Source organism: Chinchilla lanigera, unplaced genomic scaffold (genome assembly GCF_000276665.1).
Source record: "Chinchilla lanigera isolate Chin_1 unplaced genomic scaffold, ChiLan1.0 scaffold00011, whole genome shotgun sequence".
Classification (NCBI taxonomy): domain Eukaryota; kingdom Metazoa; phylum Chordata; class Mammalia; order Rodentia; family Chinchillidae; genus Chinchilla; species Chinchilla lanigera.
In genome coordinates this window covers 19,066,822-19,092,492 of record NW_004955412.1, presented here as the reverse complement: position 1 = coordinate 19,092,492, position 25,671 = coordinate 19,066,822, and the positions used below count along the sequence as shown (strand labels likewise).

General features: G+C 48.1%; 1 protein-coding gene across 6 annotated transcripts in view; it reads left to right on the top strand.

The window, feature by feature from the left end:
• Nucleotides 1-1,910: 1,910 nt before the first annotated feature.
• Fxyd6 (FXYD domain containing ion transport regulator 6) overlaps nt 1,911-25,671 on the top strand; it is a 36,956-nt gene continuing 13,195 nt past the window's right edge. The window contains exons 1-2 of one of the 6 annotated variants that reach the window (XM_013511225.1): nt 1,911-2,190; nt 20,904-20,951. The gene's annotated coding sequence lies outside the window, so the exon portion shown is untranslated. The other 5 variants (XM_005378221.2, XM_013511222.1, XM_013511221.1 and 2 more) reach the window with 5 other exon arrangements.

Below are 25,671 nucleotides of genomic sequence, written 5' to 3'. Positions count from 1 at the left end.
TTGTATCCTCATAGCTTGACCCAGGGTAGAGTAATGATTAATTCCTCCCATCCATAAATGTGTTAAAGGATGGAGCAGTTGGTGACTTCTTTTAACTCATGCCCAAGGTGATGAATGTGTCTCTTTTTTTCCCCGGAAGAGAGCTGTAACTCCTAGAATAAGTCAGTGTGTTGCCTTGTAGCTGTAACATCCTGAATTCCTCCAGCAGGACACCTGGATGGAACAGTAAGCAACACTATTTGAAGCCAAGCCACAGCGATCCCTCATGCAGACTTAGCTCCTGCTGCCTCTGCAGCCTGGCTGTCAGCAGGGTTAGGAGGAGCACCTGGGAAGTAGCTTGGCTGAACATTCTGGAATTCTCTGCCAGCAAAGGGCCTGAGCCAACAGGTGGCTCCGCTCTGGTGTTCTGACCCATTGGCCTTTCCTTCCCCAAACAGGCTTGCAAAACCTCTGCTTGGTGTGTCCTTGCCAGCAGCTGTACCAAAAAGCAACAGTGAGGTGAATAAAGGCAGGATTCAAGGACAACTGGAGGGATGACTCTACTTGCCCAAGGACATGGGCTTAAAAAAATGGTGTGGTTTCGTCTTTCCCACTTCAAGCAGATAAAAAAGGGAATGGACAATTGTAACAAAGTCCTCAGCTTATAGAAAAGTCAGGAACAGAAGCATTAGTCTGTCTGAAATCACATGGATTAGCAAGATTTGAGCCAGACTTTGGTAAAAGAGCTTTTGAAGTCACAGGGACTCAAGTGAATCTGAGTCTAAGCCAGAGCAGTGACCATTCAGCCCAAGGTCTGTGCTCAGGGGTCAAGCTGTCCTCCCCAGAACATCCCTGAGGGAGCCATGAATTTCTCAGTAGCCATTTACAGTTTCCCTGTTGGCTCCAAAGCTATCTTGAATTCATGTATGTTTCCTGCCTTGGGGTTTTGAGACCGGACTATTTATTAAGATAAGTCAATCACCATGAGCCAGAGCTGGAAGGGACCTCTTTATTTCACAAATGAGAACATAGGCCCAAGGCTGAGGGTGTTAGAGGCAGGGCTGGGTCTCTGCTGGAAGGGACTGGGGCTTGCTGGGAAGTCCTGGTGGCCCCGCCCGGACTTGGACAATCACAGTACCGCTCAGCAGCCACCCTCCACCCGCAGCACACACCTTAGCTGGGGCTTAGTCGCCTACCCCATAGCAGAGCTTCCGGGGTACCAGCCTGGTGGGTAGCCTTTGCGTTTCTGCGGTTTCTGCCAGTGCCCAGCCTCAGCCTCTGCCTACAGACTCTGTTCCCAGGGATAGAATCTGTTTATAGCATTCCGTGAGCCAAGCCTTCCATGGGGTCATTACCATTTTCCCGTGTGAGGAAATCAGAGACTCCAGAGGTCAGAGCTTCCAGGCTCTAAGATGTAAATGTACAAATTCAAGTTTGTCATCTTGAATTTTGAATCCTGGGGACTGGGATGGGGGAGCAGAGGCAAAATGTGCTGCTTCTTGGCAGGGACAGGGTTTGGGGGTGTTTGAAAAGGGGTCTGGGCATCAAATCTTCGGTTCAGGTGAGGGCCCCGCCCCCAGGGCCCTATCTGGCTCTAGAGGAAAACGACAGCTACAAACAGAGCCGGCTCCGGCAACCACGACACAGCCATTCATGCCGCTGGTGCGTGCTCCCCTTAATAGCCAAGGCACCCAATTAACGTGGGTTGCTATGTCTGATGCTGGGTTATTTTCTTTTATTTTTTTTGTCCCCCTGAGTTTACTATTTCGGAGAGATACCAGCTCTGTCACTGTGTTTGTCTGGCTCCCTTCCCACCCTCACCGGAGGAAAACCGTAGAGCAACAGCTGACTGCAAATCCGCTCTGGCGCCCGCGAGCCTTCTCGGCGGGCGGCGGCTCCTGTTGCTTCTCCGAGCTCCGCCGCCCTTCGGGAAAATCTCCCGCGCGCTCGCTCGCTCGCGTGGAGGAGAAGTGGGCGAGGGCGCGAGCACCGGCGGAGGCGTCTGCGCGGGGCCGCTGCCCAGGAGCCAGGGGCCGGCGTCCGCCCGGGAGCCCAGCCCGCGCGCCCCCGCCCACCCCAACTCGGCGCACCCGGAAGGCGGGAAAGCAGCGCAGGCCGCGCCCACCGCCCTGCCCCCAGCCCGCCACTCCCCGGCTCCGCGGGTCTCAGCGCGTCCTCCTGGGATCGGCTCGGAGGGGAGCGGCTGTGCAGGTGAGCGGCTGGGGAGGGCTCAGTTGGCTCGGTCCTGGAGGGAAGGGGCTCGGGTGGGGAAGGTCCCGAGCGCTGGGAGCGCGGGCTTGTTTGTTGCATGGGGTGTATGTGGTCCTCCCCCCGGGTCTCGGCCGGGCAGCGGGAGGCGGCTTTAGGGATGTAAACAAGGAGGTGGGCGTCGGAGACGGAGGGCCCGGAGGGAGGCAGGCAGTGGCCGCGGCGGGGATGCTGGCAGCGGGGAAGGGCTCTCCTTGCTGCCTTGAACCTAGGGCCAGGGTCTTTAGGAGAAGGGGAAAGGGCTGCGCCCACCCCGTGTTCAGGGGAGTTTTCCTTTGTTACTTGGATGCTGTGGACCTGAGTTGGGCGTAGGGACGCGAGGACGGGGAGTGTGGCTGGATGTGAGCGTGGACACAAAAGCCACACAAAATGGAACTTGCAGGGTTGGGGTGTGGAGGGGTAGCGGGCAGAGAGAGGGGCGGTAGCGCTCGAGGATTCATGACAATGTCTGCATCACTTTTTTCTCCTTCAGTCCTATTTTCTGTCCAGGGGGCTCAGATTTTCCCATTTCCACCTTTCCCCACCATGGCTGGTCCTGGCGAGCCTCCCCCTTTGTGTCCCCTGGGGTTTGCTGTGGAGTTGGAAGAGCAGCTTGGCTTTCCCCGCGCCTGCTCTGGCTCTTACAAGTGGTGGAGCAGCCTGGCTGGAAACAGGTCTGACCAGGCCCCTGCCAAGCTCCAGACCCCGGGGGAGGCTTCTCCCCCGCCAGTATGGCCTCTGTCTCTTGTTCCTTTGTCTCCTTGGCTTCATCCCTGGTTGGGCAGGGCGTCCCAGGTTTGCAGATGGATCAGTGGACATCCCAGGCCCTCCATGAAAGGACCCCCACTCAGGGGGCTCAGCCGCCCTCATATTATGTGTGTGTGGATGTGTATATCTCTTTTGCAACTTGGCCTTTGGCGTGTGACCTGCCTGGTGGTTACCATGGAAACTCCTCATCCTCCCTCCTTTTCCTGCCCATTCCTCACCTCCATATTGCCTCCCCTCCCCCAATATGGTTGCCTAGATACTGGTTATCTTTGGCTTCTATGGAGAGAAGACCCTGGATGCCTGGCTCCCACTCCAAAATGATATGGCCCTTTACCCACTCCACTCCCTCACATAGGCTATACATCACAAGCACCCCCAACACATACACACACGTTATACACAGGCAACATGTTCGCACACACATGCTCCATGTATCCTACTCACCATACACAACATACTTTATGTATATACCATGCACACACATGTATCATACCACATGAATACCACTTACACACGAAATACACCGCATCCATACCACACCTCAGACCCACCACTTACAAAGCTTCACTTACATCCTACTCTAATGGGAAGTATTTTCACACCCCTCAACAATAACACATACATCACTCCCTGACACATATGCTCATGCCCTTCGGGTTGTGAGCGTGTGCATGCACGCGCGCGCACACACACACACACACACACACACACACACACACAACTTCTAAATAGGTCTCTGTTTGGCTGAGGGGAAGAAGGGAGAGGGGAGTTTCCTGTCTTTCGGACCCCTGTGCTCTGTGCTTAAGGGTGTGGAGGGGAAGACAGGAGGCTCAGGAAGCCCAGAAGGGAAATCCTAACTTCTCCCTGGAGACGCTGGGTGAGATGGTGGAGGAAGAGACACTTCAGATTCCTTTACCATCAGGCCTCCTCTCCTTGGTGCCAAATTCCAGAGGCTGGGAGATCAGAATTTAAATCTCTCCATGTTACAACTCCGGAAATCCTGAGGCCTCTGGGCATTTTCCTGACTATAGGAGGCTTTGAGGAGGGGAGGGAGGCCTGTCACCCTGCAGAGGTACAGAGTGAGAGAGCCCCAGGAGGGCAGGGAGGGCAGGGAGGAGGGAAGAAGAGCCAAGAAGGTGGAAGCAGGGAGGTTGATTCCTGTCTAGGGTTCAGGTCGCTCTCCCTTGTCTTGTTTTCCTGCTTCCCACTTGGCTTCTCCAGCCAGACCCAGGCATCCAGGAGAGGAGGCAGGCTGGCAAAGGGCTCCTCCACTGCCACTCTCCAAGACTTGTGGTTTCCATGGTCATCAGCTGGTACATCTCTGAGGGAAGAGTTTCCTTTCTGGCTTCCATTTGATCTTTGGACTATTGAAGAAGACGTTTAATTCAATCATTCAGTGACCTGTGTTAAAGGTGTGTTAAGTGCTGGGGACACCTGTGAGGGAGACACAGTCCCTGACCTCGGAATCTCAGAGCCAGAAGAAGGCTTGAGGGAGCATTCAGTCAGGACATAAGTGGGGAAACTGAGGCACAGAGATCACATGTAGTACCTGAGGCCATCACATTTCTTAGTCAGGATTTTGGACCCCACAGTGCCTGACCAGCATCTCTTGTGTTCTTTTCTCTGCTATCATCAGTCCTTTGGAGACAGGGATGCCCCTTCCACAGTGAGGTCCCCTGCTCTCTTGGAATGTAATGCTGGAGAGTATGGCAAAGAGAGGTGGGATAAGGAGCAGTTTCTTAGACCCTGCAAACTCCCCGACAGCTGTCAGGGAGTTAGCCCACCTCGCTCCCCAACACGCGCGCGCGCACACACACACGTCAGAGCATGCTACCCCCACCTCCAGCCCTGTTGACTTAGTAAAGGACCATCTGGATGGCAGACAGTGCCAGGCAGCCCCTGGGACTCCCCATCCAACAACTCTCCCATTAACTCTGCCAGAGTAACCCTGGGAGGAACAAACCAGTTCTAAAAGCACAGCCTTCGGAGGCAGAGAGCCTAGGGCAGAAAGCCTGGTTCTAGCCCAGCTCTGCCCCTGTGCTGCTGAGCTTCCCAAGGGCACAAATACTGTATTCATTCTACGTCGGTGTTACAGATAGGGCTTCTGGTGAAATCTAAAAACGGCCTTGACAGCTCTCAAGCAACCAAAAGCCTCTAAGATCTTTGACGTCTGTTTCTGCATCTGTCAATAGACGTTCAGAATCCTGATTTCCAAGCCATGTCTTCCTCTAAATTTGTGTGGATTATACAATCCTGACATCCCTTTTCTCTCCAGGCACCAAATTGTACTTTTTATTTCACAATACAGGGCTGCAGCTGAGCAGAGCAAAAAAGGGGCTGGCCTCTGGCTACTCCCCAGAAAGTTCCCCTTCACCCAGTAAGGCAGGTGGTGTCCGAAGAGTGGAGACTAGAGATGGAATTTCTTCTCTTGGGCTCAGGAGCACCTCCCCGCACGCCCCGCTGGGTGGAGCCTTTAAAGGGCCTCCTTTGGGGAGGACCAGACCCAGCTGGGTCAGCAACAGAGGGCCTCCAAGAGGCTGGATGTGACGAGGCCTCGGGCGCAGGATCAGCTGGTCAAATGGCTGGGGCTGGGAGGATGCAAGTTAAGAGGCCATCATCAGGGTGAGAGACTGAGGCTGGGTGAGGTGAGGAAGTGCCCTGGGGAAAAGCTCTGGCCAGCTGGAGAGGTAGCAGGGAGAGTGTCCTGGGCTGCCTCTCTGTCCCTGACAAGAAGCAGGCTATCGCTGGCTGAGACAAACACTTGGGACCATTTGGCAGCATCTTATTCGCTCTGAGATGGGAGAAGGTGGAGGAGTCTCGGAGGCCACATAGAAACACTGTTGTCACAAAGACATGCAGGGGAGGAGGCCCAGGAAGGAGGTGGGGACCCTAAGGGCCAGGCTAGACCTGGGTGGAACCATTGGAATGTCTCCAGGCCAGCTCAGAATACTGAATTTGGGTACACAAGTCCAAAGATGAGATTGGGGGCTGTCGAGTTAGAATGACAATGACCCCACACAGTTGGAGGGCAAAAGCAGGCCTGGTTTTAGAGACCAGAGGCCAAGGTCTCAAATTCAGTCGTTCGGTCTTTTAGCAAACGTTTACCAAGATCCTTCCCTGGACCAGGCCCTCTGGGCTTCTCAGGACTGAATGGAGCTGTGGAATGACAGTCTCCAACTCAGCAGAACCGTTCGGCTCTGGAGGGTCAATTGATTTGTCCTCGGCCACCCTCCCCCTGCCTACCTTACCTCACTTCCTGTGAGAAGGGCCCAGTGATGTGCTTTCTCCCCAGGACAGGCCCATCACACAAGCACTTACACACTTACACTTACACACACACTCCCTTCCTCACACACATAATCTCCCACATCTGACATGCAGGCAGGTACTCACATATCCCTGCAACGCCTTCCCTCACTCAGCCTCAGTCGCATGCCCTGACTCTTGTGATGGCCTCTGGGCTTACATCCTCTTAGCCCGTGCTGCAGGTGAGGTCTAGTCATGTCCAGCCTCTTGGGGTCCCCCTGTTGCTGGTTAATAAGACAAGCACTGTGCCTGCCCTCCAGGCTCTCTGGGATCTGGCTGCTGCCACCTCTCTAGGCGTCATCTCCAGATGCTCCTCCAAAGCCTTGCATTTTCCTGCCCTCTGCCCAGGCTCTGCTGGGATGTGCTTTTGCTCCTGCCTGCGGAGCAGAGATTAGCAGCCTTTGTACACAGACTTGGGTGCTAAGCTGTGTTCTGGTGCTTTTTAGTTTTCTCAACTTTTCAAAGTCTCTGTTGCCTTGCCTATCAAATGAGCATGAAGATTGAGTAGGATGAGCTCTGTAAAGTGTTAGCACAGTGACTAGGACATGGTCAACACTCTCTAGATATTGCATGCTGTAATAGTAATGATGGCTACTCCATCTCACTCTTACTAGAATGACATCATTGGTGTTACATCATCCTTTGAGGCTCCTACCAAGTGCTAATTCTTTTGAGTAGCTCTTTCTAATTCCCCACAAATGCTGCTTTCCTCCCCCTATAGCCCTGAAAGCTCTGTCTCCTTAGGCCCACTGTGCCTGCTGCTTCCCTCCAAGCCTCCCTTCAGTCCTGGTGGCACATGGAGAAAGCCCAGTAAGCACTTACGAATCAAGTGTGTGTGGGAAGAGTCCTCACCCCCCAGGAGGAGTTGAGTCCACTTGACCCTGCAGCCGTCTCCATGCCTGTCATGCCTCCCCTCATGCGCACACCCTGTTCCTTATGGGTATGTTCCTTTCTTCCCATTCACGCTTCGGCATGCCCACTTCCTTTGGTACAGTCTGAAAACTAAGAAGTTGAACCCCATTTGGGGTCTAGGAGACGCTTAATGGCTGAAGTCAGAAATGAGAAAGCGAGGGGCTGGGGTTGGAGGGGTGCCTAAATGCCTCAACATGCCTTAAATGCCAGAGTGTGCTGCATAGATCCTTAGGTTGTTCACTGGATTATGACTTAAAGAGCTGGCGATGCTGACACATTCATTCTTTCATTCACCAACATTTATAGAGCAGCTCCTGTGCTCAGTAACTGGGGATCCAGAGATGCCTAGAATGTGTCTCCACTTACAGTTTGATAGAGGGGTATACACAGTAGCCATGGCAGTACATAGAAGAGGGGTGGGCCTTAGTTTTGTGGGAATCTGGGGAGTAAGGGTATGTGGTGGGAGTTCAAGGGACAGTGTGTTTCCTGAAACAAATAGTGTCAGGTCACTAGCCCCACCACCACCACCTAGAAGTAAAGAAAATTCCCATGGGTTCATCTTGCCACTCCCCCCCACCTCCCCAAGGAGGATAATGTGAACATAGACAAAGTGCTCTGTGGCTGAGACCTGCAGGCCAGTGCTGTGCTTCCAAAGAGGTCAGTAGAGAGTGGACGGGCAGCCATGCCTCCTGGAGCTGTGGTCTGGCTGTGGGCAGGATGGTATTGGCCTGGCCTCTGAGTCCCTGGCCCGATGGCTGCTTGGGGTTTCTGTTTCTGCTGCTCGGACTGCTCTTCTGGCCTCTCCTGAATGGGCCTTTGTCAGCAGGTGTGTGGGTGATGTGACCCTGTCCCTGCTGACTGGGTCCCTCCCACCCAGCTTGGCGGGCAGAGGAGGGGGAGCCTGCTTGAGGCTTCTGTGCAAGACTGCCTGTTCTCTAGACCCTGCATCTGGACCCAGATTCCCTGGGGCAGGGTCCTCAAAACCTGTGCTGGTCAGTGGAAGGCCTGGGTCCAGCTCCCTGACGCACGCTGGCCAGCTCATGGCACTGACCTGTGTGTGAGTGGTGGCGCATTCTGCTTGGTGTGCAGCGTTCTGAGGGTGGTTATGAGAAGTCTATGGCTGGGGTGACGCTGGAGAGTGTCACAGTCAGCAGTGGGGGTGAGGTGACAATGAGGCCCCTTGCCCTGCTAGGGGGCGAACTTGGGGTCTTTCCAGGGAGACGTCTAGAACTCAAGACTGGGCTTGGGATTTGTGAATTGTTTTCCTTCCTAAGAAAGAAGCCTTATTTCCCTTCACAGTCAGTTCTTCATCTGGCCAAATTTCTTTTGCCCAGAAGTTACACCATGTTAAAGATAAAGATGTCTCCCATTAGAAGAACAAGTCCCTTCCTGTGTAATAAGGCAGCCAGCCTGACATCTGGGGAGGATTGGATCCGCGTGCTAGAGAAACAGCTCTGAGTCTTGAGGATACCCCTCTACCATGAATGAAGGATGTTGGGACCGAATCCCAGCTTCGGGGGGGCCCTGCCTTGACTGGAGATGGAAGGGACCACCCAGGCACTGCCCAGCAGCGGTGCTCTGGGACAAGGCCCCATACCCTGTGCTTAGGCGTCTAGCTGTCTTACCGTCAGCACAGAGAATCTGGCAAAGCGTCTACAGTGACCGTGAGCCCTGGGCCTATTAGAATGTCACCAAACTCTGCTGTCTTTAGCTTTCCTAGGCTTGAGTCCTGTCTCTTTTAATAGCTTCCTTTCTCGTATTTTGTAAGGGGGTGGAGCAATCATTTCAGGTCAGGCTATTAAACAGAATAAGTGATATTTAATTGTTGATTCAATGGGCATTTAAAATACAGATCCAGGGAAGAGGTTGCATTTTCCTCTGGAGGCCACAGATTCATCAGTGGCCTCTGGTCCAGACCCAAAGCACTTGTTTTAAAAGGCAGCTTTGAAACCCTCAGCTGGCTCTGGGCTCTGTGGCTGTGAACTGGAGACGCTCAGCTCTTTCACGAGCATCAGATGCCGTGATAGGGCAACCAGACTCCACATAGTGTCAGGAAGGTGAGCTGATGCAGGGATAATGAGACGAGATCGGGGAATGTTTTTGGTTTTTAACTGAATCTTAAACTTTTTATCTTTTTCTATGAACAGACTTGATTTTTTCAGAATGATTTCACATTTTCAAACAACGAGCAGATATGACAGAGTTCTAACATTCTCCCATGCGCAATTCCCCATTCTTCATATCTTACCTGTGTGGTACGTTTGTTACAATAATAAACCACTGGTGGTACATTTTTATTAATGAAATTGGACACTGTATTCACATTTCGTAGTTCTTACCTAACGTCCCTTTTCAGTTGTCAGATCCCACACAGAACACCACATCGTGTTCGGTCATCATGTCTCCTTAGGCTTCTGTCAGTGGTGACAGCGTCTCAGATCTTCCTTGTGTTTGACCCCTGCGACAGTGCCGAGGAGTACACGCAGGTCTATGTAGGAGGCCCCTCTGCTAGGACTTGTCAGATGTTTTCCTCATGATTACACTGGGTTATGGGTTTGGGGAAAGACAGTCACAGAGGCAAAGAGCCGTTGTCATCGTAAGAGTCTGTACTGTCAGCGTGTGTCACTGTTGGCGTTGAAGGCACTGGTTTCCATCCTTTCATGCCCCACAAGCAGTGCAGTTCCAGCCAATGGTGATTGGCTCTGGGCTTTCTCTGGTTCTTGAGGCAGTCAGCCCGTCAGCCAGCTCTCTGGCTGTCCGCACTGCCCTAGGCCTTGCTACACGTGGGGCAGCACACACGCCTTTCAGTTAGAGCTTTATGAAAGACAGCATGGGACAGAATGTGCTGTACCAAATCAGCGCATGCAACAGGCTGCAGGTGTGCCCTGATTGTGGCGAAGGGTCAGTCTCCAGGCTGCAGGGGTGGTTGGACAGGAACATTTCTCAGCCTGGGCTGGGTGTTAGAATTAGGGATATAGCCAGGAATGAGGCTCAGTGGCACAACGCCTGCCTGACAGATGCAAGGGCTTGAGCTCAATTCCTGGTATCCCCTACCCCCCAAAAAGAATTAGGGGTCCTCTAAAAATTACTGAAGGCTTGTCCACACCCCAAGAGTTTAGAATTTAATGAGATTTAGTTGATTCGCAGGCATCTTCTTTTTTTTTTTTTCTGTTTTTTTTCGGGAACCGAACTCACGACCTTGCACTTGCCAGGCAGGCGCTTTGCCGCTGAGCTAAATCCCCAGCCCCAGCATCTTCTTTTTTAAAAAAAATTCTTTATATAATCTAAGGTGCAGCCATGGTTGAGAACTGGGATAAACAGGGAACGGAGGAGCACTCTAAGGCTAAGGATCAGAATGAATAGTGAAGATAGAAACACCCCGGCAGAGATGCGAAGTAGAGCATCTTAGCGGCAAGTAATCAGCGGAAATCCTAGAAGGGCAGAAAAGGATTAGACTTACAAGTTTTTACCTGCTGAAAAAGAAAGGTTTAGATTTGAAAAGAATAAATAGGACACTGAAGCACCATGTAGTGCTTTTGAATGTGGTAGGGGGAAGTGATCGGAATGCATGTTAGGGAGGCTGATCAAGCAGTAGTCAGTGTCCTGGACAGAGTGATGAGAGGTGGTTAAAGATGCACGCAGCTGCCGCCCCAGCCCAAAAGCGCGATGGGAAAGCAGGACCGGTCTAGAGAGGGATGCTGTCGGAGTTGGTGTGGCTGAGACATTGCCACAGAAGGCCAAAGAGGAAGAGGGGAGCCTGTGAATGTGGTTAGTTAGAGAGTAAACTCTCCCAGACACGATCCTCCATGATGAACAAGATGCCTAGCAAACAGTGGGTTGTCAAGGTTACTGGAAGGATAAAGGTGTTGTTCTTTCCAGAATCACACCTCTTTCCAAAATTACCCTCCCTTTCTCCACAAAACCCTCCATCTAAATGCAGGCAAAGCTCAGCCGTGTGGAAAGCCACCTGATTAAATAAATCAGGCTAGGATATAAATGACGATTGGGGTTGGGAGCATCTCTCTTCAAAAAAAAAAAAAAGAGGATTTAATGACCTTTAAGATCTCTCTGTGGAGAATGTTGTGGGGCAGATATATGTTTGAGTCGGGGTGGTCTTTATTTCAGATCCACACCCTAAAATTCTAGCTATGCCAGAAACAAGGTATTGCAGCTTTGTAGCCCACTGTCTGCCAGCTGCTAGGTGAGTAGTTCTGATGGCATCCCCTGGGAGCCAAGTGCCAGTGGCCAGATCACCTGCAACTGCTCTGGGACATGGTCCAGCTCCCAGCATAAACGCACCGATACACTGGGCACAAGCAGCAGGATGCCCGGCAGCTGCTCCAGGCCGAGGCCGAGGAGGGAGACAGGCGTCTGCCTTGATGGGAAAGCTCAGCTGGGAGTGATGGGGCATAACTGTGAGCAGCTGGAACTCAGCCCCAGCTGATAAGTCCACAGCTGCCTGCTCCTCCTAAGGCTGCAGGGCCCCAGCCTCACCCCACCCGTCAGTCACAGTGAGTGCACAGTGTTGGGCAAGAAAATCTGAAGGGAAATTTAAAAACACGATGCACCGAAGTATTGGAAAGGCTGCATTTTGGGTTATTTTTATCCTGCCTATACTCTTATCAAATGAGACTGTCTTGGCTGTAAGTCCAGGGTCAGCATTTTATTTTTTCCATCAATTATTACCCCACCCCCGTTTTAACTTAAAACAAAAGGTATCATCTTAACCTTTGTTAAGTTATAGTTCAGTAGTTTTAAGTACGTTCATATTATTGGGCAGCCGTTAGCAGTATCCATCTCCAGAAGTCTCTTCATCTTGTAAAACTGAAACTGTACCCATGAAACAGTAACTTCCCATTTCTCCTTCCCTGAGTCCCTGACAGACACCATTCCACTTTCCATCTCTGATTTTGACTACTGTAAGTACCACATGTAAGTGGTTTTGTTGTTTTGTGATTGCTTATTTCACGAAGTGTAATGTCTTAAAAGTTCATCCCTGTTGTTGCATATGTCTGAATTTCTCTCCTTTTTAAGGCTGAATAATATGCCACTGTATGCAAGTACCATATTTTGTTTACCCATTCCTGTGTTGATGGACATTTGGGTTGCTGTTGTGTATTAGCTATCGTGTATAATGCTACTATGAATGTGATTCTGCAGATAATCTTGTTGAGACCCTTTTTTGAGTCTCTGTATACCAGGAAGTAGAATTGATGAATCATATGGTAATTCTATTTTTAAAAATATTTTGAGGAACCATTATGTTGTTTTCTACAGACACTGTACCATTATAGATTTTTACCAGTAGTGCATGAGTCCAACCTTTCTATATTCTCACCAACGCTGTGCCTGTGTGTGTGTGTGTGTGTGTGTGTGTGTGTGTGTGTGTGTGTGTGTTCATCATAGCCACTCCAGTGGGTGTGAGGTGTAGTTTTGGTCTGCATCTCCCTGATTATTAGTGATACTGAACATCTTCTCATGCTTTTAGCTATTTGTATATCTTCTTTATGGGAGATATCTTTTCAATTTCTTTACTTATTTTTTAATTAGATTGGTTAGTTTTCTGTTGTTGAGTTTTAGGAGGTCTCTATATATTCTGGATAGTAATCCTGTACCCAGTTTATAATTTTCAAGTATTTTTCCCATTCTTTTGTTGTCATTTTACTCTGTGGATAGTGTCTTTTGGTGCACAAAATGGTAAATTTTCATGAAGTTGTTTATTTTTTTCTTTTGTTGACTGTGCTTTTGTTGCCATATTTAAGAGATCTTTAAATTCAATATTGTGAAGCTTTTTCCCAGTGTTCTAAGTGTTTTATGGTTCTATGTTTATCCTTTGCAAATTAATTTTGGCATATGATACTAGGGAAGGGTCCAATTATATTCTTTCACATGTGGATATCTAATTTTCCCGGAACCACTTCTTGAAGAAGCTGTCTTTTCCCCATTAAATGGTCTTGTCACCCTTATTAAAAAAACTCATTTGACTTTGTATGTGAGGGTTTATTTCTGGATTCTATTCTGTTCTATTCTATTGGCTTTATCTCTGTCTATATGTCAGTACAGTGCTGTTTTGATTACTGTAGCTTTGTAGTAAGTTTTAAAATCAAGAAGTATGGAAACTTTGTTCTTCATTTTCAGGATGGTCTTAGCTATTTTGGGTCTCTGAGAGTCCATCTGAATTTTAGGATACAAAAAAAATCATTGTGATTTTGATAAGCATTGTATTAAATATATAGATCATTTAGGGGTAGTGTTGGCTTTTATTCCGGTCATACTGGGGATTCATCCCAGGGCCCTTGCACTGAGGACATCCCCAGACCTTTTTGAGACAGGGTCTTGCTAGGTCACTTAGTTGAGTAGGCTGGGCTTGAACTTGTGATCTTCCTGCTCCAGCCTCCCAGAGGGCTGGAACTACCAGCATGTACGACCATGCCTGGCTTACTATTGATGTCTGAACAATACTGTGTTTCAATCTGTGGACATGGATGTCTTTCCATTCATTTATGTCTTCTTTCATTTTTAAAGAAATATTTTATAGTTTACATTGTACAAGTTTTCAACTTCTTAGTTAATTTCTAAGTATTCCACTCTTTTTGATTCTGTGATATATGGAATTACTTTCCTAATGTCCACTTCAGTTTATTTATTTTTTCCAAACAAACACTGAGCTTTATGTATTGATTTCATGTCCTGCTACTTTGCTGAATTCATTTGTCCTGAGAATCTGTGTTTATATGTGTAATCTTCTGAGTTTGCTATGTAGACGATCATAGCATCTTTAAGCAAAGGTAATTTTACTTCTTGTTCAGTTTGGTTGCATTTTATGTATTTTTCTTGTTGAATGGCCCTGGGTAGAACTTGCAATACTGTGTTGAATAGCAGTGGTGAAGGTGGGCTCCTTTGCCTTGTTTCTGTTGTTGGAGGGAGGAAAAGTTTTCACTCCTTCACCACTGAGTATTGATGTTTCATCAGTGGTGTTTTGCTTAGGGCTTGTACTGGGTTATAGCAGTTTCCTTCTATTCCTTATTTATTATCTTTATCAGGAGAGGAGATTGAATTTTGCAGGTACTTTTTCTGTACCCGTTGAGATAGTTAACTGTTTTTGCAACATTTTATTAATGTGGTATATTAGATTGATTTTTTAAAACTTTTTTTGAGGCACTGTCTCAATATATAGTGCAGGGTGGCCTTGAACTCACTGTGTAGCCCAGACTGGTCTCAAACATACAGTGATCCTCCTGCCTCAGCCTCCCAAGTGCTGGGACCTCAGGCATGTGCCACCATGCCTGGCAAAACTTTATTTTATTGGTACATTTTAGATATACACATTGATAACATTCACCACAGGGAATTTGTACCTATACATGATATATCTTGCTTCTTATTTTCCCATTCCCCTTCCCTCCCTTCAACCTCTCTTCTCCTCGTTTATAAAAGCTTTGTTTCTATTTTTAACTTCTATTCTTTTTTCCTCGTCCTTTCTTTCCCTTTTCCCTCCCTGCTCCTGTGTTCCCCTTCTCCTGTGAACATTTTCTTCCCAGTTCCCGATATTCATTATGCATTTTGGTCCTTATTTACACTTTTGGTTTCTCACACCGGATGAACCATGTATTTGAACATGTATGTCTGATTTATTTCATACCCTTGAGGGTACAGTCTCAAGGTGCATCCATTCATCAATTGATGGGCATTTGGGCTGTTTCAAAGATTTGACTATTACAAACTGTGCCACTATAAATGTGGGTGTGCATGTATCACTGTGGTGTGATGCTTCTCCTTTCAGGACTATATCAAGAAGGGGAGTAGCTGAATTGAATGGAACCTCTAGTTTTAGTTTCTTGAGGAATCTCCCTACTGAGTTCCACAGTGGTTGTACCACTCTACGCTCCTACCAGCAGTGGAGAAGCGTTCCTTTCCCTTACAGCCCCACTAGCATTTGTTATTGGTTGATTTCTTGGTAATAGCCATTCTATCTGGGGTGAAATGGAATCTCAGTGTTGTTTTAATTTGCATCTCTTGAATGACCAGTAATCTTGAACATTTTTTCATATATTTATTTGCCACTTGTATTTCTTTATCTGAGAAGTGTCTGTTCATTTTGGATGTCCATTTTTGGATTGGGTCTTTAAATTTGAGGGAGTCTGATTTTCTTGAGTTCTTTATATATTCTAGATATCAGTTCTTTGAGGTATAGCAGGCACAATTTTTGTGGGTTGTCTCTTTATTCTATTGATGGTTTCTTTTGCTGTGCAAAAGCTTTTTAATAAGATGAGATGCTAGTTTGTTGATTCTTTGTGATAGTTCTTGTGCCATCAGGGTTTTGTTCATAGTCTATGCCTACACCAATGTCTTTAAGAGTTCTATCTATTCTATCTTCCAGCAGATTTAGTATTTCTATTTTAATATTTAGATCTTTGATCCATTTCAATTATAGTTTAGTGCATGGTGAAAAATATGGCTGTAGTTTTAATCTTTGGTGTGTGGAAAGCTAGTTTTTCCAGCATCATTTATTAAAGAGGCTATCTGTCTTCCAGTGAAGGTATTTGGCTCCTTTGTCAAAGAAAAAATGGCTGAGTATGGAGTTTGGAGTTGTTTCTGCATCTTCAGTATGGAGTGGCTGAGTATGGAGTTTGGAGTTGTTTCTGCATCTTCCAATCAGTTCCATTAATCCTCAGGTCTGTTTTTTTCCCAGTACCATGCTGTTTTTATCACAGTAGCTTTGTAATATAATTTCAGGCCAAGAGTTGTGATGCCCCCTTGCCTTGCCTCTGTTTAGATTGATTTTTGTATGTTGAACGATCCTTGCATTCCAGGAATAATTTAAGATTACTATTTTTATTTTCCTTTGTCTATGTACATTTCCACACTTGCCAGGGAGGCAGCAAGAGTAGTAGAAAATGTGCAGTATTTGGAATCAACAGAATTAGCTGACAATCCTAGGTAGGTTGTTATCAGTGGGACCTTGAGCAATAACTTAACTCTGAGCCTTCCATTTTAAAACATGCAAAATGGCTTTGATAACCAACATTGCACATAGCTGTGTTTCTTTGACCTAAAGCCTGTGAAGTTGTTTGGCAAATAGGATGTCTTTAAATGTTTGGTGATATTGTTATCACTGTCACCATCACCAGTATCATCATTATCAGCATCATGATCACCATCACCTCAGCTGGCATGAGAAGAAACAGGAGCCCTGTGGGGTATGGAACATGCTAACATAGTTGCTCCCCTTTTGACAGTCATAAGGACACTGGAAGGTCCAGGGCTGAAGGACACTGGAAGGTCCAGGGCTGAAGGACACCCATCCTGGTGCAACTTGCCCTGACCCCGAGGAGGCCAGAAGACTGGGGTCACATTAGGAACAGCCTGCTGGTTCTACAGAAGTCCTCATGGCTTCTCCTGTGTATCCCAGACCAGCCCTCTTAGGCACACTGAGGTGGCCCTCATGGGTGGCAGTGGCTTCTCTTCAGAGGAGGAAGATTGGGCATGCTGACCAGAGCCATACCGGAGGAGGACCTCAAAGGCTGGGCTTCAGGCTAGGGCTCTGCAGGCTCCTGGCCTCTGTCCAGCAAAGACACCGCCTCCCACAGAGCAGTGGCCCTGCAGCTGGGGATCAGGGTGAGCCATTTCCTCCTGGGAAGAGCAGCTGCCGGTTGGCTTTTCATCTGCAGACTCCACCCGGGTGGGTTTTCCTTTCTTTGCTGTTTGGAAGAGCATTGTTACCAGGGAAGGCAGGGACCAAGGGGAGGCCACTGGAGCAGCTGAAGGTTTGTGGGCCAGGGGACCGTGTGGAGGCTTGTTTGGTGGTTACTCGCAGGAAGATTTTCTTTCTTCTTTGCGAGCTCCACCTCTCTTTGCTTCTTCCTCTGTCTTTGCTTTCCACTTTTCTGGCTTAGTTTTTACTGGGAGCATTGGCTCCGGGCCAGCCCCTTCCCATCCTGCAGCCTCGTGTCTTTGGGCATCTCCCCTTTCAGTTTCGCTTCTCCTGGGTTTTTTTGCCCCCGTGTGTCATGTCCTCTCTGTCTTGTTTGTGTGTCTCTTTGAGGGGCTTTCTTTGGTTTTGGTGAGGGTCACTGTCCTCTGCTTCGCCCAGCCAGTAAGCTCTCACTGTGTCACCTGTGTGTGGCCCTGGGTGACTTGGCTGCCTGTGGATCTTGGGGTGGGAAAGGCAGTGGCCAGGGAAGCTTGTGTCAGCCATGGGCTGAAGCTCCCGTGTGCCCGTGTCAGTGTGGGACACCGGAGCCTCCCGGTGGGTAGAGGACACTGCGAGCAGGAAGGGAAGGAAAAGATGGGAGGTAACTGGGGCCCCTTCCTGGGCCTCTGCCTCTGTTTTGCTTTCCCATTTTCCAGGAGAAGGTAGAAAATGGAGGAGGAGGCTGAGGACAGAGCTGGGGAATGGTAGCTATGAAAAGGAGAACCATTGCTGTTTGCCATGCATTGTGCGTACCCTATCTATGCTTGCGGGTGGCAGAAAGGGAGCCCCATCTTGCTTAGGCAAGGCAGGGACTGTCATCAGCTCACTGAGCTGAACTGCAGGAAGGGCAGGCCTGACACACCAGAACCACTTCCAGTGCCTCCTCTGCTTCTCCCTCCTGGCCAGTTCTTACCTGCTACTATCGGCTGTCACCCCAGAAACCTCTCTACCCCGCCCATCACAGCGTGGCTTCTCTGTCCCTTCCTTTCTAGTTTCCCACATGGCACACCTAGGTGGGGGGACACTGACGCTTCCTACCCATTCCTTGTAGCCACCAGGGAGGGCTGGGTGTCTGCCTCCTGCAGACCACTGGCTGGGCGGGGGGAGGACGAGGCTTCCAGTAGAAGCTGCCAGTCAAAGAAGCAGGGACAAGTGGGCCAAACAGACAGCTGTCCCTCAAAAGCCGCTCTCACCCAATCCTTACCGCCCCTCAGATGCATATTATTGTCCCCACTTTATAATTGGCTCAGCGAGGTTAAGTAACTATTTTAGGCTACAGAGTCACAGGGAGGCGGGAGAGCCGAGTGGTTCCAAACCAGGTGGCGCCAGGGCACTTGATTCTGAATCTGAGTTCTGCCACTTTCTAGCTCTGGGACCTTGAGCAAATGACTGAATCTTCCTGGCCTCAGTTTACATACCTGTACAATGGAAATGATCATAATGACAGCCACTTTCCGGGACTTTTATAAGGACTGAATGAATAAACCACTTAAAATGAGACTTGGCAGGGCATGAGCACCTCATAATGATGCATTTTTTACTACAGGCTTAGCGATTGCAGTGAACTTCCATGTGTGATGTGTTACTTGACCTCTAGAACGGCCTTGCTGAGTGGGTGGGGACATGGATTGGCTGATTCTATCCTCTCTTAAGCAGGTGCCTGAGTCTGTAATCTGTTAAAACAAAAAAATACAACAAAAAAAAAGCTGGCCCTCCTAAGTAAGCTGCTGTCTGTCCAAGGAGGGAGTGTAGACTCCCAGTGGGGTGAGCTGGCAGGCAGGGCCCTCCTGCTGGCTCCTTGTGCATATGTATGAAGATGGAGGTGCTGGGGAGCTTGTTTGGCAGGAGCTGCTTTTCCTTCCCTGTGGCCATGTTTGCAGAGCTCATCTGGCCCCCCAGGCAGTTTTAGTCTCTTGGGGCTGGGTAGAAACAAGTGGGGTGGCGCTGCGGTGGTGGTGGTGGTGGTGGTGGTGTTCCCGGAAGAGCAATGCAGGTGGCCATGGCCCTCAGCTTCCCAGGGGGTGGGCACCCCCCCAATCTGGGGGGGTGCTGCTCACAGCAGAAAGCTACCCCGCCCCCCACCAGGGAGGCAGACAGAGCAGGCCTGAAGCCTGGAGCCCGGCGCTCACTTGCTTTCTCTGCCCATCTCTTTCCCTAGAAAATGGGTTTGTGTTAAGAAAGGGCCCTCAGAAGCCAAGGCACCTCGCCCGCAGGGGGAGCAACGGACGATGGGCACAGGCCTTTGCCGTCACCCCAGCTGCACGGCCTGGTGCACCTGGCGTAGGTGGCTGTCACGTAGTGTGGGTGTGAACGGTGTGAGGCCAGGCTGACGATGGCAGCAGATGCTGCTGCCGCCCAGGACTGAAACTGGCATGGGTGTGCTGCAGAGGGCTGGGGTCTTTACATCCCTGAGACTTCACTGAGTCTTACTGTTGAAGGAAAGTAGGGAGAGGGTGGTCTGATCTGTTGGTGTCAAGCAAAACAATTGAGAGACAAGGGACTGGCCCCAGAGGCTTTCCAAGGCCTCCAGAGCCTTGCTACCCAGTGTGAGAGTGAGGGACTGGGCTCTGTGCCTCCCGGAAGCCCTTTCTCGACATGATTCCATCTCTCCCTGTCCCTGAAGCCAGCATACTCCCTTCCATCTCCAATCAAATGTCGTCTTCTAGTGAAAGGAACGTGCCCATTCCTTTCCTCCTGCTCATTCCTTTTCTCTTTGGGCGGCCACCGTCCAGCCCTGCTGGGCCTTATCTTCTAATCTGGCTCCTGCTGGGCTGCCCCAGGTACCCTCAGCTATTGCTCTGCCAGCCCTGGTGTGACCACCTGCTGACTCCAGCACATCAAAATAGCAGGCGGGAGTGGAAGCCAGTGTCCTGGGCCAGGCCATGCACCTGCCTGATGGGCTGAAGCAGATGTAGCTTCTTTTTTGGGGACTCAGTTGCTTCAAATGAAAATCTGAGCCTTCATCTCAGTCATTCTCATCCACTCTGGCATTCTGTGATGCCGGGTCCATCTGCTAAACCTTACATCTTGGCTATACTCTATTTATACACAGTGAAATCTTGTAACAGCATCTTTGTTGCAAAGATGTAAAAACACTATAGGCTCAATGATGTCTCCGCAGCCTATAATAATAGCTTTGGGTAAACAGCCTAAGCCATGGGGCCTAGGCGTTCTGCGACCCCATGAAACAGTCCCTTTGGGTATACCCTGTTGGGAGTGGGGGGTCTCGACCCTCTTTGGGGCATCCTCCTAGGACCCAGGACGTGTGATCTCTGGTCATGTTGTTTGGGCTGAGCCTGCAGAAAGGCAAGCAGGTGCCCCGGGGGAAGGCTAGGAGGCAGGACAGGAAGGCATGAACATGGGATAATGAAGTTTCACTGTAATTTGAAGCCTCTGCCTTTTAAAGGGAGGTTGTTTCTGAGTTACTGCCACAATAGAACCGGGTATTTGGATCTACCTCACTGCTGCATGGACTCAGAAATAATATACCATGTTGCTATATCATCAACTAGTAGCTTCTCTTTCCAAGCAGCATTTACCCAGCAATTAAGTGAAATTATGTGACTCAATATGGAAAGATAATCACCAGAGAAACTTTTCTGATTACATTCTCCTCTTGCACATGCAGCAGGCACTGCACAAACGGCAGGACGATGAGAGAAGAAAATTAATGTGGAAATGCTGCCACCAGCTGAAATGTCAGCTGTTTACCCATACAGGGAGAAGTGAGGGTGTAGAGAGGAGAAGTGAGTGGAGACCTGGCTCCTCCTTCTCATGTCCTATAGAGGAAGCCAGTGGGATTGGGCCCATCCTTCAGACAGGAGAATGGTCTAAATGACCTAGAATTAAAGAAATGGGGAGCCAGAGAACAAGGAGGCAGGGAGTCCCCTACTCCAGCAGCGATGATTTCTTGGGTGCCTTATTTTAGCAGACCAGATCTGTAGGGTGCTAGGCATGGGTCCAAGGTCTCAACATGACGAGGCCCTCCTGCTTGCAGGCACACTGAAGCTCAAGGACCGTTTCTGGGCGCCCTCTCCCAGCCCTGGTAAGTGCTGCCCTGCTTTTCCCTCTGCCAAAGATTCCCCGCTCCACTCTCCTACCTGCTCCGTAAACTCTGTGGCTGAGAAATAAGATGTATCATTTCTACCACCTCTTAACCTCCCCATCCCAGGCAGCTCCAAGCTGTCCAGTTTCGTCCCTGGGAGGAGGGAGAAAGGGAGAAAGGAATGTGTGGGAAGGGGTAGGATGGGGATACAGAGGGGCTGTGTGGGAGCGAGGGAAGCCGGGATGGAGTTTTTTGGTTCAGCAGAGACAAAGGCATTTTGTGTCACCTCAAAGGCTCTGTGTATGTACTTGGCCCTTCGACTCCTAGCCGGTGCCATCTGTATCACTGACGAGATTTTTCAAAATAGGTTTAGGGGCCAAGAGGCACCAGGAGGAGACCTGAGCTGAGGTGCAGCTGGTGGAACTGAGCCTTGGCAGCAGCTTGAAGGGGTGGAGAGTGGGTTACTTTTCAAATCTATGACAGTATTTCTTTCAGCACACTGTAACTTGACCTGAAATGCTTTCTTTAGAGTACAACGACAGGTCTTAACGTTTTAGCGCTTACGGTTCTCCACAGTCTGATTCCAGTCCTCTTAGGATTCTCACCATCAACTCATCCTTTTCATAGAATGGATTTCACTGGAAATGGGAAATATTTGGTGGGTTGCTGGCACAGCCTTCTCTTATGTCGTGCAGACATTTGTAGTGGATGAAACCCTCTCATCTGCTCAGCCTTGTTCAGAGCCCTTCTAAGGAAGCCAGTTTAGACAGCTGCTATTGAATGAAATATCTTGAGGCTCAACTTGAAGTGAATTTGAACTCGAACTGAGTGCTATTTGTCATCCTTCTTTCCACGCCCGCCCCCTGTGTTCATGCTCTTGGCTGTGACAAACTGCCCTTCCTTTTTTCTCTTCTCAGTCCTATCTATCAAAATCTTGTCCTGCATTCAAAGCTCCTCTGAAATGTTAACTCCTCCATGGAAACTTCCCGGGTTCCGTACTCCCCGCTCCTCTTCTCCCTGTTTCTATGGATTATAGCTGTGTGTAGTCTCTACCTCTTGGGAAGTCCTCCCCAAACTTGCTGATGTATCAGAGCCCTTTGCTGCCAAACCCTGTCTCTCCTTGGTAGCTAAAGCTGAATCTTGTTCCCTTATTTATCCCTTGGAGACCCAAAATAGTGTGGCTCTTTCTAGAGATTCAGTATTTGTGGAATTGACTTGAACCTGAGCGTCTGAGGAGGTGATTGTGAGAGACTAGGGAAAGGTACAGCAGTGCCCTGAGCTTCCAACCACTGTATCTAGTAGCCTGGGACCCTTGACACATGTATTTCCTACTTCAAGAGGAGGACTGGAGATTTAGCTCAGCGGCACAGCGCCTGCCTGACAAGCGCAACGTCGTGAGTTCGATTCCCGGTACCAGAAAACAACAAAAAAAAAAAAAAAAGAAAGAAAAGAAGAGGAGCCTGCTAGCCTACTAACACTTCTGCTGGCTAGGGCTGGGAAGCCTAGTTCATGTTTCCTCCCTCTGGCACTTCAGATCCAACATTCACCAAAGCCCCTACCTAGGACTTGAAGGCCTTTGGTATCCAGTTCCATCCTCCACATCTTGAATCCAAACTCTTCGCTGTGTGCACAAGGATAAGATACAATTTGAAAATGTAATTTGTAGATGCAACCTGGTCTAGGAGATAGCAGTAAACTTAAGGAAGGAAGGAAAGAAGGAAGGGGATTTTACAAATATCAGGTGCACAAACTTATTTTATTTCATACTTTGAAAAATGTAATTAGGATAATATGATTGCCTCAATAATTTTTTTTACATTTTCTTTTTTAAAAAAAATTTGATTGCCTCAATAATTGAAGGAACTATAAATATTTGATCCCTGAGCCAGGTACAGTGGTGTATGCACCTGTAGTCCATACTGCTTGGAAGGCTGGTACGTATGTGGGTGGATATTGTATGAGGCTATAACTTTGAGACCAGCCTGGGCAATATAGTGAGGCCCCATCTCAAAGAAAAGATAAATAGTCCCAGATTTATTATTACAGAGCTGGACTTACAAGAAGGAAGGAAAACACTCAGTCATCAGTCGTCACTTCTTTCCACATACTACACACTTCTTTATCTGAAAGCTAAAAAAGAAGAACTCATAAAACTAACACTGGGTTATGTGAAATGTAAAACAATTAAAGTAGAATTGCTCTTAGAATCAATGTTAGTTTACATGACTACATTCTGCAAACTAATAACCACTGGGTCCAGCAAGGCTGAGAAGCCAAACCTGAGACCCTCATATTAAGCCTGGGAGTCTTGAGAGGGGATAAGTGGGCTTAAGGTGGTATCTGCTACCCTTCATCTCCGTGAAAATGCAAATAGAATTCTCTCTTGGAGGAAAGTATCCCATTTTAGGACTATCAGTTTCCCACAGGTTAAAATCTGGCAAACATGAGTTCACAATCAAAGATTACTAAACACAGCAAAAAGCAAGTCACTGTATTTGAAAGGTACAGACACAATAAATAGATTTGGACTCCTAACCATTTAAGATTTTGGAATTGCCAAAAATAGAATATGAAATAATTATGTAGAAAATGTTCAAGGAAATAAAATGGGATCAAATAAAAGACCAAGCAACAAAGACTAGTGAAATGACCAACGAAGTTGAAAAAAAAGCCAAACAGAATATTTTGAAATAAATAATATAATCATTGAAATAAAAAATTAAATGGATAGATTAACAGTAGCTAAACAGTTAAAGGCAAAATGCAAATAGAAAATAAATCTTAAACAGTTACACAGCAAGTGGCACAGGGAAAGGAAGTGAGAACTGAAAGCAGTTAAGTGCAATGGAGAGTAAAATGAAGATATCCAATCTATTTCTAATCATTGTATTAGAAAGAGAAAACAGCATGGAGGAAGGGCAATGTATCAGTCAGTGTTTACTAGAGAAACATATAATACAAGATGTACAACTATATGAGAATTTACACATTGGCATATGATGGCTCTCCACACAATCAGGTATGAACGAGTGCAAAAGATCAGAAGGATCCAGTCAGAGAGGATCCAGCCTGGAGCTCCGTGTAGTGTCCAATGTGAGTCTGTACCAGGAGTCTGAAGGGTCTGTGCTGGAGGCTGAAGAGTGTGCTCAAAGCCAGGAGATGATGGCCAAGGTGAAAGCAAAGACTGAAACTTCTCCAAAGGAAACAGAAATAATCCCTCCTTTTTCATTCCCCCTTTTTGGGTCTCCCACACCCAGAATGATGCTGAGCCTATTTATTTATTTATTTATTTAGTTAGTTAGTTAGTTACCAAGAATCGAACTCAGCATCTTGTACTTACTGGGCAGGAGCTGTGCTGTGTAGATATATCCCTGGCCCTTGAGTCAGTTTAGTTGGGCATTATTTACTGAAGTTGGCACAATCAATCAAGCATCACAGGCGATATTTGAAGAGATAATACCTGAGAGTTTTTCATAATTATGAAATGGGAAGAATCTGCAGATAAAGGAGACACACGAGAATACAGTAAGTCTCCTACTTATGAGTGAACTTTCACAGATACGGATGACGCATTGCCATCATGAGCATGTGTAGATGTGAACAGATCATGGGATTAGCTCACGTGTCTGCAGGACATTGTCACAGCTGTGCTGCTGTAGGCTTACAGTACAGTGTGATGGTGTACGGGAGTACAGTGCTCAGTCAGAGCCCAGGATGTCTGGAAGCAAGAAAAGCAGTGGTGATGTGGAGGGGACAGCTAGGAAACACAAAACAATACGCGTTGCATATTTGTGCCAAAGGCATATAAGCGTCAATTTATCAGACTTAGGAATGAATCCGACTTAGGAACACTGTCCTGAAACGGAGCTTATTTGTAAGTCGGGGACTTACTACACATAAAAATAAATCCACACGTAGACATTATTCTAATGAAATTCAGAACATAAAGACGAGAAATAAAAAGGCAGAGAGAAAAGATGGAAAGAATGTCTATAAAGGAGTAAAGTGGCAGACTTCTTAAAAACCATCATGGAAATCAGAAAGCAGTGAAATAACATCTTCCAAATATGAAGCAAAAGTGATTATCAACCTATAGTTTTGTACACAGCCAAACTACTTTTATTAGTTCATTGCTGTATAACAAATTTCTACAAACTTAGCAGCTTAAAACAACACACAGTTATTTATCGCATAGCTTCCTTAGTTCAGAGGTCTAGCACAGTTTAGCTGGATTCTTCCCTCCAGAGTCTTACCAACCTACAGTTGAGGTGTTGGTTGGGGTTGTGGTCTGATATAAGGATCGACTGGGGAAAGCTCTGCTTCCAGCCTGCTTCAGGTTGCTGCTAGAGTTAATCTCTGTGGCATGAGACCCTCATTTTCTTGTTGGCTGTTGGTCAAAGGTTGCTTTCTTTCAGTTGTCAGCTGCTTCCCACAATCCCTTGCCTTGTGCTTCTCTTCATTGGTCTTTTCACAACATGGCAGTTTATTTTTTCAAACCATCAAGGGAGAAAGTTCTCTGGTTCCAGTTTGCTAAGACTGGGTCTTTTGTAACATAACAGCGGTATTTGTGTGACATTGCGTCACCTTTTTCTGCCACATTCTGTTGACTGGAAGCAGCTATGCATGCTCATAACGGTAATGTGTCATCTGTATCTGTGAAAGTTTGAAACTCAGACATTCATAAGTTGGCCACTCCTACTACATTCAGGAGGAAGAGGTC